Raw genomic sequence first — 13,553 nt, forward strand, 5'->3', positions numbered from 1 at the left:
TCTGATATTGACCAAGCTGTTGTTCAATATGCTTTTCATATTTTTTATTTAGTCATATTACAGTGAAAATTGGACAGCTTTTGATTTTTGGCAGATTCATAAATGATTGTGTGGTGTGATCACTGAACATGAATTAGTTATAGGTTTTGCCTCTCTATTGCTGCTGTTAAAATGAAGTGCTTGTTTTATTATTGGCACTGTTTCAAACAAGAATAGCCTTTTCCTCTCTAGGAAAGGCAATAATTTATCCTGGAACTGTAAACCAGAATATGAATGGTCTTTTCCACAGTCCAGGGTAACTGTGCTGAACATTACAACCTCTCCCCTTTAACATTTCCTCCTCTAAGGCATATTTGAACCATAGACAGCTCCCCATCTAATAGGGCACAATGAATATTAACAATTTGCCTCTTTCTGGTCCCATCTAAACATTAAGGGTTTTTCTCCTCTTTCGAAAAATTGATCATGACCAAGGGCCCATGGAATGTTAACAGCTTCCCAAACTGTGGACCAAATTAAACAAGAACAACAGTTGCCCATGCTGTGGGAATATTGAACATAACCAGTTTCCTAGACTGTGGGCATATTGAACATGAACAGTTTCCTAGACTGTGGGCATATTGAACATGAACAGTTTTCCAAATTGTTGCTGCATTTAAACATGAACAACTTCCATTGAACATTACCTACCCACCTCTTTTGCATGAACATTGAATATTGGAACAGTATTCCCTTTTGTGGGCACATTAAATATGAATAGTTTTCCCCTCTGTAGACACATTGAACATGAACAGTTTCCTTTTAGCTTCTGTGGAAATGTACATAATGAACATGTTAAACACTGCTTATAGAGCTACCCCTCCTGTGGCTGCATTTGAACATGAACAGCTATGGTCACTGATGAACAGGTCAATTAAATAGCTTACAGTAATTCTCCCATTTTTCTGTAATCTTGAGAATAAGATATCTTTAGAATGTTAAAACATAATTTATCTGTTTTCCTGAATGTTTGCCTCAGATGTTTTACCTAAAAACAAACCGAGAGACCTTCCAGTTATCTGATTTATAAACCTATGGTAGTCAAATGTAACATGAAAGGACAGTTAACTATATATCAAAGTTTAACGCACCAGATACCTGTGTATACCCTATGTGGCTATGACATATTAGCTTCTAAAATACAATCAGAAGCACAACCATTTTAAATCATAACAAATACAGAAATTCATATTAGATTCATTTTAGAATAAAACATTCAAACAATACATACTTACATATATCACAAAAAGGCTTAAATTCGGAAGTTTACGACCCCAAAAATCTCACATGGTCCAAGCGAAGACACAACAATGGCTACAGAAGACTCTCCTATAAACGTATAGCCCTGCACTGTCCTCACATACAAACTATTCAGGACACCTAGTGGGATAAGTACTAAATTCACTCTTAGTTATAAACAAGGAATTTAAACCTCTTGTATCAAGTACTTGTAAGCCCGGATGGTTTCTCCACAACCCATAGGCTAGTGAGCCTTTATATTGTGTTCATATTGTACTAGAGTGTATAGGCCTACACACTATCAAAGTGTTTCTCAATTAGTCATAATATTAGCATGAATTTACCGTAAATCTCTTTACTATGCGCATATACAGGATCATGTTCATTTTATATCCGACCAAGTGATTCTATCTCCAGTGGAACGTGACTTTAAAAACATTTCAGCTTGTATAGGCATATCCAAGGTTCAAAGGTCAGTTTCTTTTCTTCCTTTTATATATATATATACATTTATATCTTACATATTTCATAAAGGAATTCACATTATGTAAACTAGAGATTGTGTCCCATGCTGCAGAATGACGTGAGAGATGACCTTGATACACACAGTGCCCTACATAAAATGTATGTAGACTGTCATCTGAGAGCAACAAATTAACAGTGTGTTCTTCCGTGTGCAATTACATCCTTATCTATATTACAATGAATCTGCTGACACCAGCTACTATGTAAATAAGATGAATTTAAAAGGGTGAGAAGAGGCTTGGTTGTTGGAAGTGACAGATTATCAAATCCTCACCTGCAGAAGGAAGTTGAGTAAGTACATGATTATAACAGCTGATACCTAAAGTAGGCGGTATGTCAAATCAGATTTATTTCATTTGCACCCAAATCTTTAGTGACACCAAATGGTGTCAGAGAATTCCACACTTTTTTATATACAAGTATGCACTCCGGTCCCACACCAGATATCTGTCCTTAAAAAGTCTAACATTTGTTGGGACCAGAAAAAACTCATGACAGCCTTATAATTAAAGATGTATGAGAGTGATCTATCCAAAATCTCAATCATCAGTACATGTATATCAAAATGTAGCTAAAAGTCAAGAGATACTATTTTCAAAACTATATATTACTTTTAGCTGTTTGATACTTGTTATACAGATTTTGTTTTGTTTCAAATTTAATAAAAATAATTACGATAATTTACAAAATATCTTTTTTTTTTTCACGTATTGTAGTTAGACATTCAGCATTATATTGTGTTCTGAAATAGTTTGATCATCAAAGGGTTCCTTTGTGAACTGACAAATCTGTCAAACTCTCTAAGTTTCTGTGTTACTGGGTATTTCTGTACACAGCTCACTGTTAAAATGATTATTTACTACAATGTATGCTGTAGGTAATGTATATAGTGTATTCCGGAACTGTGCAGCCATGGCAAAGTTGTTTATAAGTACTGTTCCCACTTCTGTGAGAACTGAAACAGAACACAATTCCACACTAAAATTAGATTCTGATGATGAGTGAGTGTCTGATCACTTTAAAATTAATAATAAAAAGTATTCTGTACATGGTCTACTTTGATACCAGTAAGACAGAGTTGTGAGAACTGTACCACGGTACATGGTCTACTGATACCAGTAAGACAGAGTTGTGAGAACTGTACCACGGTACATTGTCTACTGATACCAGTAAGACAGAGTTGTAAGAACTGTACCACGGTACATGGTCTACTTTGATACCAGTAAGACAGAGTTGTGAGAACTGTACCAAGGTACACAGTCTACTGATACCAGTAAGACAGAGTTTTGAGAACTGTACCACGGTACATTGTCTACTGATACCAGTAAGACAGAGTTTTGAGAACTGTACCACGGTACATGGTCTACTGATACCAGTAAGACAGAGTTTTGAGAACTGTACCACGGTACATTGTCTACTGATACCAGTAAGACAGAGTTGTGAGAACTGTACCACGGTATATGGTCTACTGATACCAGTAAGACAGAGTTGTGAGAACTGTACCACGGTACACAGTCTACTGATACCAGTAAGACAGAGTTGTGAGAACTGTACCACGGTACATGGTCTACTGATACCAGTAAGACAGAGTTGTGAGAACTGTACCACGGTACATTGTCTACTGATACCAGTAAGACAGAGTTGTGAGAACTGTACCACGGTACATGGTCTACTGATACCAGTAAGACAGAGTTGTGAGAACTGTACCACGGTACATGGTCTACTGATACCAGTAAGACAGAGTTGTGAGAACTGTACCACGGTACACAGTCTACTGATACCAGTAAGACAGAGTTTTGAGAACTGTACCACGGTACATGGTCTACTGATACCAGTAAGACAAAGTTGTGAGAACTGTACCACGGTACATGGTCTACTTTGATACCAGTAAGACAGAGTTGTGAGAACTGTACCACGGTACATGGTCTACTGATACCAGTGAGACAGAGTTGTGAGAACTGTACCACGGTACATGGTCTACTGATACCAGTAAGACAGAGTTGTGAGAACTGTACCACGGTACATGGTCTACTGATACCAGTGAGACAGAGTTGTGAGAACTGTACCACGGTACAATATAAACACTTGTTATCAACCATCTGCATCATAATTTGGACCGTCTTCTAGATTTTGATGCAGTAGGAGCAATAGAATTTTATACGGCTTCTAAAACAGATTTGACCTGCACTTAGTAGTTGTTCTGATTTTCACTACATTAATTCAGTAGAAGAAAGTTTACTATATAAACCTATGCAGCAGGCAGGGAGTTAATAATATGCTGTTATATTGGGAATGAGGTCTGATAAAACCTGTGGTATAAATAGCATGCTGCAGGTGTGGAGTGTCTGATGCACCATAGCAACACCATCATCTGTATTATTTACACCTAACATGCTCTGAAATAATATGTACATAAGCTCTGAATGCATTTAAAAGCTATGCAACACTAATTTACCATCCCTCAATCTAGAGGTACTGTACAATTGCAATGATGACACTTCAACAGCTGGATTGACAAACAAGCTACAAAAGTTATTGTAACATCGCTTTGTCCCTTTCAGAAGTACAAGTACTAGTTTAGGATTTGACATTGCTTTTGTGGCATCATTTTAGAAAAAAATTTGATCAAACTTCATACATATATATTGGTCAAGTATGAGAATATACCTTGAATGTGTTTGTGTTTCAGGGTGTCTAGACCAAGGTCAAGGTCACAGTTACTATTTATAGAAAATCATTCTTTTTTTCATATCTCTATAGTAACTTCATGTTAACCATATTTTGGTAAAACTTCACGGATGTGTCAAGTTAATGAGAATATCTCACACAAGTTAATTGGCATGCAAGGGGATCTCTATTTGGGTTAATTGGTATGCAAGGGGATCTCTATTGTTTATGAAGCCTTGTTTAATTGACATTTTTTATGTTTTTATATAGTTTTGTTCATTATCAATTTATAAAGGGACAGAGCAAATGCTGTCAAAACAAAATCAAAACAAAATCTAAAATTACACGATGATAAAACTTAAAATATCATCAACATTAAATTGCAACAAGAAATAAGAAAAATATTTCATACTGTTAACTAACATCATCAATTACATAATTAGCTATAATTACTGAAAATGAAAAGTGTATCTTTTTTGAAACTTAACTTTGAAAAAACATAATACAAACCATACTGATGACAATGGATGATATAATACAAACACACAAGTTTTCCAGTTAACGTGACGTGATACTGAGGATCACTCGGAGCTTGCGGCAGTAAATAGGGAAGTAGTCCTCATAAGCGTGACACTTAATTTTTAAAATGTTGCTGCCTTTTGTCAGCATTGTTATGTAGTAACACACCATCAACAGTTCCTGCCACTTCCAGTATGTAAATAGTCCATATGTACATCTGTTATTGATCTGACCATTTCTATAGAACCTTTTCATGACATGTATAAAGATGTATTCACAACAGACCAGTGATGACTAAGCACATCACAGAATTACAGGATCGAACTGAACATTCTCAAGTAACGTAACACCACAGAAGCAACAGGATTAAGGCCATCAGATGAGAAAACTACACACCATCAATCAGTCAATAAACACAACATTATAGAACCCTCTACACCAGACAACAGGGCTGGAAAAACAGCAAAAAACACAACTATTAATATAGCCATTAATTGTAAATCGCATGGATAACCAAGAATTTTACAGCAATATCTCCTAACACTATTTCAAGTGGATTGAACAGGGATTTTCAGGTCAGAAACAGTAAGAACACTTTTCTTCCAATAAACAAGATTTTACATACTAGAGGATTTCAGAAATCAATGCCACACTTCAGACAGAAATCTATATTGAATGTTACATCAAGTTACAAGCAAGCCAAGTATACATATATACATGAACACTATGGCCATGGCAACTACATCAAATATGTGTTACAAATATGTGTTACCCAATAATACCAGTCATGAAAATTGGTGGTGACCTTGCCAGCCTTGATTAAAGTCAATAACAGCTAGTGGCTGTGTTATGTTGACATCTTACTTAATGTTTTCTTGTTAATTGCCACCCAATTGGCAGCAATGGCTGTAGTATATTTCTATCCAATAGTCATGAAAAGTGGCTGAATTAAGTTGCCACCATATTCAAATCACTTAAAGAGGCTGCAGAATATGTTGCCACCTTATTAAAGTCACTAAAAGTGGCTGCATTAATTAAGTTGCCACCATATTAAAATCACATCAAGTAGCTGTATTATGTTGCCACTTCATTAAGTCACTAAAAATGGCTACATTATGCTGCCACCACAAAAAGTAGAATCAAGTAGCCACCCCATTTATGTCACTAAAAGTGGCTGTGACAACTAATAAGGTTGAACTCCATAACTGGGCCATGCATTACAAATGGCGTAAAAGTTCTTAACTGCAATCTTACTGCAGAAACTAGATCAAACCATTGTATATTAAATACATCAGCCATTCAATGCTTTCTGTGCCTTGTACAAACTTACAACAAACAGTTTTTGGAGGGAAATTGAGTGAAGTTGCTTGGAGGGGGCATGGCCCTGCAGATTTGATAGGATGTATCATCATCCAAGGGGAAGGAAGTTTTCCGACATCCATGGGGAAGGAAGTTTTCCGAAATCAATCATCAGTAACTCTAACTCCTGTTTGTTTTCATAACACTGTAGAAACTACAGAAAAGGATAAGGTTTGAATCCTTATCCTATGGCTACAGCCATGCCTCTTTTATATAACTGATATTCAACTGTGTTAAGTTACAATTGGTCTTTTGATGTTCTACACAGGATGGCACTTTGGAATTTGTTTGAACTAAAATTATATCGACCGAGTGATCACAAATCATGCATTTTTAAGGTTTCAACATATTATCACAAACAATTATCATGACTCAGATGAAATCACGTATAGATGTAACCTTCTTATTAAAGTGGATAGCTATATATTAATATCTACAAAATCTGATACCATCTGAAAGTAATAATTTCTAAAAAATTTATAAATGAAATGTGCACCACCATATACATAGTTTAAGTTTTAAACAATTGTTTTGAAGGCTTAAAATAATTGATGTACATTTAGTATAAAAAGAGAGCAGCCAACACAGATATGAAAAAATTAAATTGTGGTCCTGATACAAAAATAGCTAGCACAGCTAATTCCTTAGCATTTGATGCTGCAGGGTTGCCTAATCAATTTCAAAATATCCATAGATACACTAATCAATGAATGTTAGAATTTTCATCCTTACCTAATTTTCTCGTAGCTCTCTCCAAGTTAATGGTGTGTTGTGTGTTTGTACCAACACACTTGCTCAGCTGTGATTAGATAGCTCCAACAAGTTGTCTGGTTTTTATGATACAGAGCCAAAAACACTCAGAAGAGATTCACACGTGGGCATCATGTTTGTTGCAGATAAGTGAAAACCTAACATATCCAATCAAAATTCAGATAAGGATAATTGATTCAAGTATGTGCTTCTGTAAAACATAGTAAAAAACAGGCACAGTGTGTCAATTGGCTGGTAAAACCTCCATCCTCAATGTACCGTGTAACTACATAATCATACAACATTCATGCAAGGATGTTTTCCAACAAACTGTAACATCTATATACAAATATTTCCAGTAAGCACAATAACAAGGTGCATATCATTTACTCCCCAACAATAATATTTTATATATTTTATTATTTACATACAATTATGTAATTATATGATCCACTGATAGACTGACTACAGCAGTTCTAGCGGAGACCACACACAGGACTTCTACACTTACACATTGATACTGGTAATGGAATGTTGTTATTACTTGTCACTTGCAATTCTAACAATAAAAGTGTTCATTCATTCTATTTTGAAGTAAAGACCCAGATATCAGTTTCTGTCTCATATCCTGGATGATTTCCAGTAATTTGAGAATGAAATTTGAACTATACATTTAAATTTTAATAATGATCATTCCTAAAGATCATAATAGTTAAAATGCACAGTGAAATTCACTAAATTCCATGTAAGGTTTTATAGTCACATTATCCAGACCTTCTATAAAATTTTGTCTGATTTGTATCATTTTTTATGAAATCCTCAATTTTGATATGAAATGGAATATTTGACAACTTAAGTGGAATATTCAGCGATCATTATTACGAAATGGTAAACTTTCAACTCATTTTAAATCAAAATTTACTACACATTTACAATCCCCATGGGAGAAAACAAATGTTAGTTCAGGATTTTAATATCTATATGGGCTAAAGGACATTGACAGTCAATAGTGCAATGGCAGTCCAAGTTGATAATAATGATGAAGTTCAAGTCCCAATGGAGAATATAATCCAAACAACATGCAAGCATTGGTTGTAAAATAATGAAAAAATATCTCTATGTAAATGTATTAGGAAAATGTCTGTAAGGGTGATTTATGCAGGTCAAAGGGGAGATAACTCCCTGATATACAAGCAATAGATAAACATAAGAATGTGTATGTGTACTATCTCCGGTATATACACTCCAGGGAATTTACACTGCATTTTCATATAAGAAATTACTGGTAAAATTTATTTCTCAAATATCTAAAGATGAGTTCACCATGACTGGAGTGTGTTTGCTGTTTTATATTGTGACTTATACACAAAACAGATCGCAATATTGTATACTGAGACAGCAGTCATTCACCATGATTACACAGTCAGATGTAGTCAAAATGGTCTTATCTTTATTGTACCTCTATGTTATCTTACACTTGTGGCATATAACATTATCAAATTTGTTTAAAACAACATCATGGTAACTATATCATTTTTCTACTGTTTTTTTTATCATTATTGCAATATATAGATCAAATGTCAACACCTCATAACAACAAGCATGCTAGTATTGCTGAAGCAATACATGTCCCCTACTTGTCCCTGCTAAAAAAAGTAACAGTGACCTTGAACTTTATTGACACTGAAAATTGAACTTGTCCCAAGATTTAAAAATCCTTTATGTTTGTGTGAAGTTTGATCAAAATTCCTCAAGGAATGAAGCTCCTGACAAACTTTAGGTTGTGTACATATGTACTAGACAGATGGAGAGAAAACTTATAGAATTTTGAGTAAATACTGTAGGACATCACTTTTATTTTTGTAATTCTGAATTGACTTTGAGTTATCAAATAAAATTTGCCGCACTCACAAACAAAAGCTGATGCCAAAAAACATGTTTACCTGCCATGCCAATCCCTGTGATTTGTCTCCTCTACTATGTGTTCGTATTTACAAATGAATGAGCTCGTTTTCAAAACCGTCAGGGAATATTATCAGCCCTAAATTTGACAGGGATTTCCCATACAAATCGAGTTATCAAGCTGGACATTGGAAATCGACTGTGAATATCAGAAAACCATAACTTTAACCATTAAAGCTTTTTACCATGATGTCCCTTTAACAAATTCCATTTATATGACAGTCTCGAGTGTAAGATTTTGTTTATCACATATAACTCTGCTTATGAGAAGGTAAATGAAAACTCTCAAACTTAAGTGCTACATCAGACAGGCAAATTTTGACTGGGAGGTTGTGTGTCTCTTTACAATTGTACAATGTCATATGTCAATTATGACATCATAAATCATCTGTGATGTCACAATGTTATTACATGTCTCGGGATATTTATGACTGAAGTGTTTTGCATGTAAAACAGGCCTGCTATATGATAACCAGTACCAAATATTTTCCTGTATCTTACTTCAACAGGTAACGTTTAATCAGAGACATATATACAGAGAGATTAGTAACATCGCTATTTCCCCGTACACATAGTGGCTCCCTTTATTCGTGACCACTCAAGCATATCCCTTATCGAGAGCGTCCTGTCTCCTATCAAACACACGCGAGCGCAGGTAAATCGGGCTATGCGCATGTGTGTATCGTAGTATTGGAACTTATTCGACATGTTCTGGTTAATCCGCCATTACGTCAGACCAAAACATCGTCATTTTAAATACACACAGAAAGCACATCGTTTTATTTTGGCCACTACAAAAGTTACCACATTAACCAAAAACTATCAAACTTATGGGATAAAGTCTTATTGATCATGCATATTGATGTCATTTATCCGTATTTTCGAAAATCCATTGGGTCCTATTCGACATGTCCAAGTTTGTAATAAAGCCGCCATTACGTCAGACCAAAACATCGTCAATTTTAAACGCACACAAAAAGCACATCGTTTTATTTTGGCCACTACAAAAGTTACCAAACTAACCAAAAACTATCATACCTATGGGATAAAATCTTATTGATCATGCACATTGTTGCCATTTATCCGTATTTTCTAAAATCCATTGGGTCCTATTCGACATGTCCAAGTTTGTAATAAAGCCGCCATTACGTCAGACCAAAACATCGTCAATTTTAAACGCACACAAAAAGCACATCGTTTTATTTTGGCCACTACAAAAGTTACCACATTAACCAAAAACTATCAAACTTATGGGATATAGTCTTATTGATCATGCATATTGTTGTCATTTATCCGTATTTTCGAAAATCCATTGGGTCCTATTCGACATGTCCAAGTTTGTAATTAAGCCGCCATTACGTCAGACCAAAACATCGTCAATTTTAAACGCACACAAAAAGCACATCGTTTTAGTTTGGCCACTACAAAAGTTACCACATTAACCAAAAAACTATCAAACTTATGGGATATAGTCTTATTGATCATGCATATTGTTGTCATTTATCCGTATTTTCGAAAATCCATTGGGTCCTATTCGACATGTCCAAGTTTGTAATTAAGCCGCCATTACGTCAGACCAAAACATCGTCAATTTTAAACGCACACAAAAAGCACATCGTTTTATTTAGGCCACTACAAAAGTTACCAAATTAACCAAAAACTATCATACCTATGGGATAAAATCTTATTGATCATGCACATTGTTGCCATTTATCCGTATTTTCTAAAATCCATTGGGTCCTATTCGACACGTACAAGTTTGTAAATAGCCGCCATTACGTCAGACCAAAACATCGTCAATTTTAAACGCACACAAAAAGCACATCGTTTTATTTTGGCCACTACAAAAGTTACCACATTAACCAAAAACTATCAAACTTATGGGATATAGTCTTATTGATCATGCATATTGTTGCCATTTATCCGTATTTTCTAAAATCCATTGGGTCCTATTCGACATGTCCAAGTTTTGTAATTAAGCAGCCATTACGTCCGACCAAAACATCGTCAATTTTAAACGCACACAAAAAGCACATTGTTTTATCTAGGCCACTACAAAAGTTACCACATTAACCAAACACTATCATACTTATGGAATGTGGTCTTGATTATCATGCACATTGTTGTCATTTATCCGTATTCTCGAAAACCCCATAGGGACTTTTCGAAAATTGGAGATTCCCGCCGATCTTTCCTGCGTTGTGCTTGACTTTCATACTCAAAATACAAACACTTGAACAGCAAATTGTGATATATTTCATATTGATGACACTTCTGCACTTTGATATTAATAAAATTAAAGCACATAATTGGATCTTGGTGATGATTTCAAATAGAAATTATCGATAATTATGTGTCTGGTTTTCAAGTTTTCTCCAATATGGCGTCTAGCAAAGACTGAACCGAGCGACCGCAAAGGATTGTGGGAAGGCCAGGGGCCACTATGTAAACACAAGGGCAAATAGAGAGCTGCCAATCTCTCTGTATATATGTCTCTGGTTTAATATACCAATTAGTTCTTCTATTTCAATAAAGGAAGAAGTGTCAAATAAGGAACTATGATTATAAACAAGTTTTATAGAGATATCTTGTGACACCTCATATCAGCTTTTGATATCGACGACACAAGATTAATCCTGGATAAAACCTATACAAGAACACCTGTCAAATATAAAGCTATTTAACACCAGTAATCAGAGAAGATATGATTTGTGAACCTTAAAAACAGTATGAGGACACAATATCAGCGGGAGTTACTGCCCTTACTACATCTGTACGGTACACAAAACAAATCCACACATAATTTACTGCCAATGTTTTGTTGATGAGTAAATATTTCCTAATATCCGAGACAATGACATTATTCTGATCTATAATTATATTGATTTATAACATCAAACATTACACTCATCTATAATAAACATTAAACTGGTCTACAATAAATATTATACTGACTTTTATAAATACTATACTTATCTATAATAAACACCATACTGATTTATAATCAACATAATACTGATCTAAAGATTATACTGATTTATAATCAACACATGATCTAAACGTTATAATGATCTACAATAAATATTATACTGATCTATAATAAATATTATACTGATCTATAATTACAAATGTATATTGATTCTTAATATCAAACATTATAATAATGATCTATAATAAACATATTATACTAATCTATAACAAACACCATACTGATTTAAAATAAACATTATACTGATTTATAATAAACATTATACTGATCTATAATTATATTGATTCATAATATCAAACATTATTTTTTTATATTTGTTTTATTTTTCCAAGGCATAATATACATAGGTACCTATATATATATTTTACTTCGGAAACATTTACATACTTACTCACTCACTCTACAAACATTATACTGATTTATAATAAACATTATACTGATCAATAATAAATATTATACTGATCTATAATTATATTGATTCATAATATCAAACATTATACCAATCTATAATAAACATTATACTGATCAATAATAAATATTATACTGATCTATAATTACAAATGTATATTGATTCATAATATCAAACATTATAATGATCTATAATAAACATTATACTGATTTATAATAAACATTATACTGATTTATAATAAACATTATACTGATTTATAATCAACATAATACTGATCTAAAGATTATACTGATTTATAATCAACACATGATCTAAACGTTATAATGATCTACAATAAACATTATACTGATTTATAATAAACATTATACTGATCTATAATAAATATTATACTGATCTATAATTATATTGATTCATAATATCAAACATTTTACTGATCTATAATAAACATAATATACTGATCTATAATAAATATTATATTGATCTTTAAGAAACATTATACCAATCTATGATAAACTTTATACTGATCTGTATGTAAACAACATTATACCAATCTAAACATCATACTGATACATGGTATTTCCTAATTGTTTATATAATTACTGTATTTTATAACCCAAATATCTCCTATTAATTTAAATAGTGTCTCTGTAATGTTTAACTCTGCAAAAGCATAAAATTTCTCAAGAAAGTCACATTTACTGTAAGTTATACAGCAAACAACTGATAATTTTAAGCTTGCACTGTCAAAATTAGGCTTGGAAAGATTCACTCTAAAACTGTTACATGTACATCCTGATCCGAGTTTTATTTGCGTCAATACATGGTGATTTAATTGTTTGTTGACATCATTTGTTTGTTTGTCCATAAGTTACAAAATCAGAGGATGTTTTGACCAGCCCTGCTGCCCTTCCTAATCCGTGATAAAAAGCCAGTCAGTAAGTAGGACATCCATGTAGGTACACACTAAGTAGTCGTCCTGGAGTGTATCAACCCACACAAAACAGAGGAAAACAACAAATAAACAACAGGGTTTAATTGAACTGGTTAATTTGTCACAAACTAAACGGCAGAGTATATTATCTCGCAGAACACTTA

General features: G+C 33.7%; 1 protein-coding gene and 1 long non-coding RNA gene across 8 annotated transcripts in view; one reads left to right on the forward strand and one right to left on the reverse strand.

The window, feature by feature from the left end:
- LOC117335215 overlaps positions 1-13,553 on the reverse strand; it is a 41,076-nt gene that overhangs the window by 11,135 nt on the left and 16,388 nt on the right. The window lies entirely within an intron of this gene.
- The window catches only part of LOC117335219, a 28,509-nt gene continuing 16,766 nt past the window's right edge, over positions 1,811-13,553 (forward strand). Inside the window, exon 1 of the long non-coding RNA XR_004534314.1 lies at positions 1,811-2,094. This is a non-coding gene — a long non-coding RNA (uncharacterized LOC117335219). The remainder of the gene's footprint in view (positions 2,095-13,553) is intronic.

This window comes from Pecten maximus, chromosome 9, assembly GCF_902652985.1.
Source record: "Pecten maximus chromosome 9, xPecMax1.1, whole genome shotgun sequence".
In the NCBI taxonomy this organism is placed as follows: Eukaryota; Metazoa; Mollusca; class Bivalvia; order Pectinida; family Pectinidae; genus Pecten; species Pecten maximus.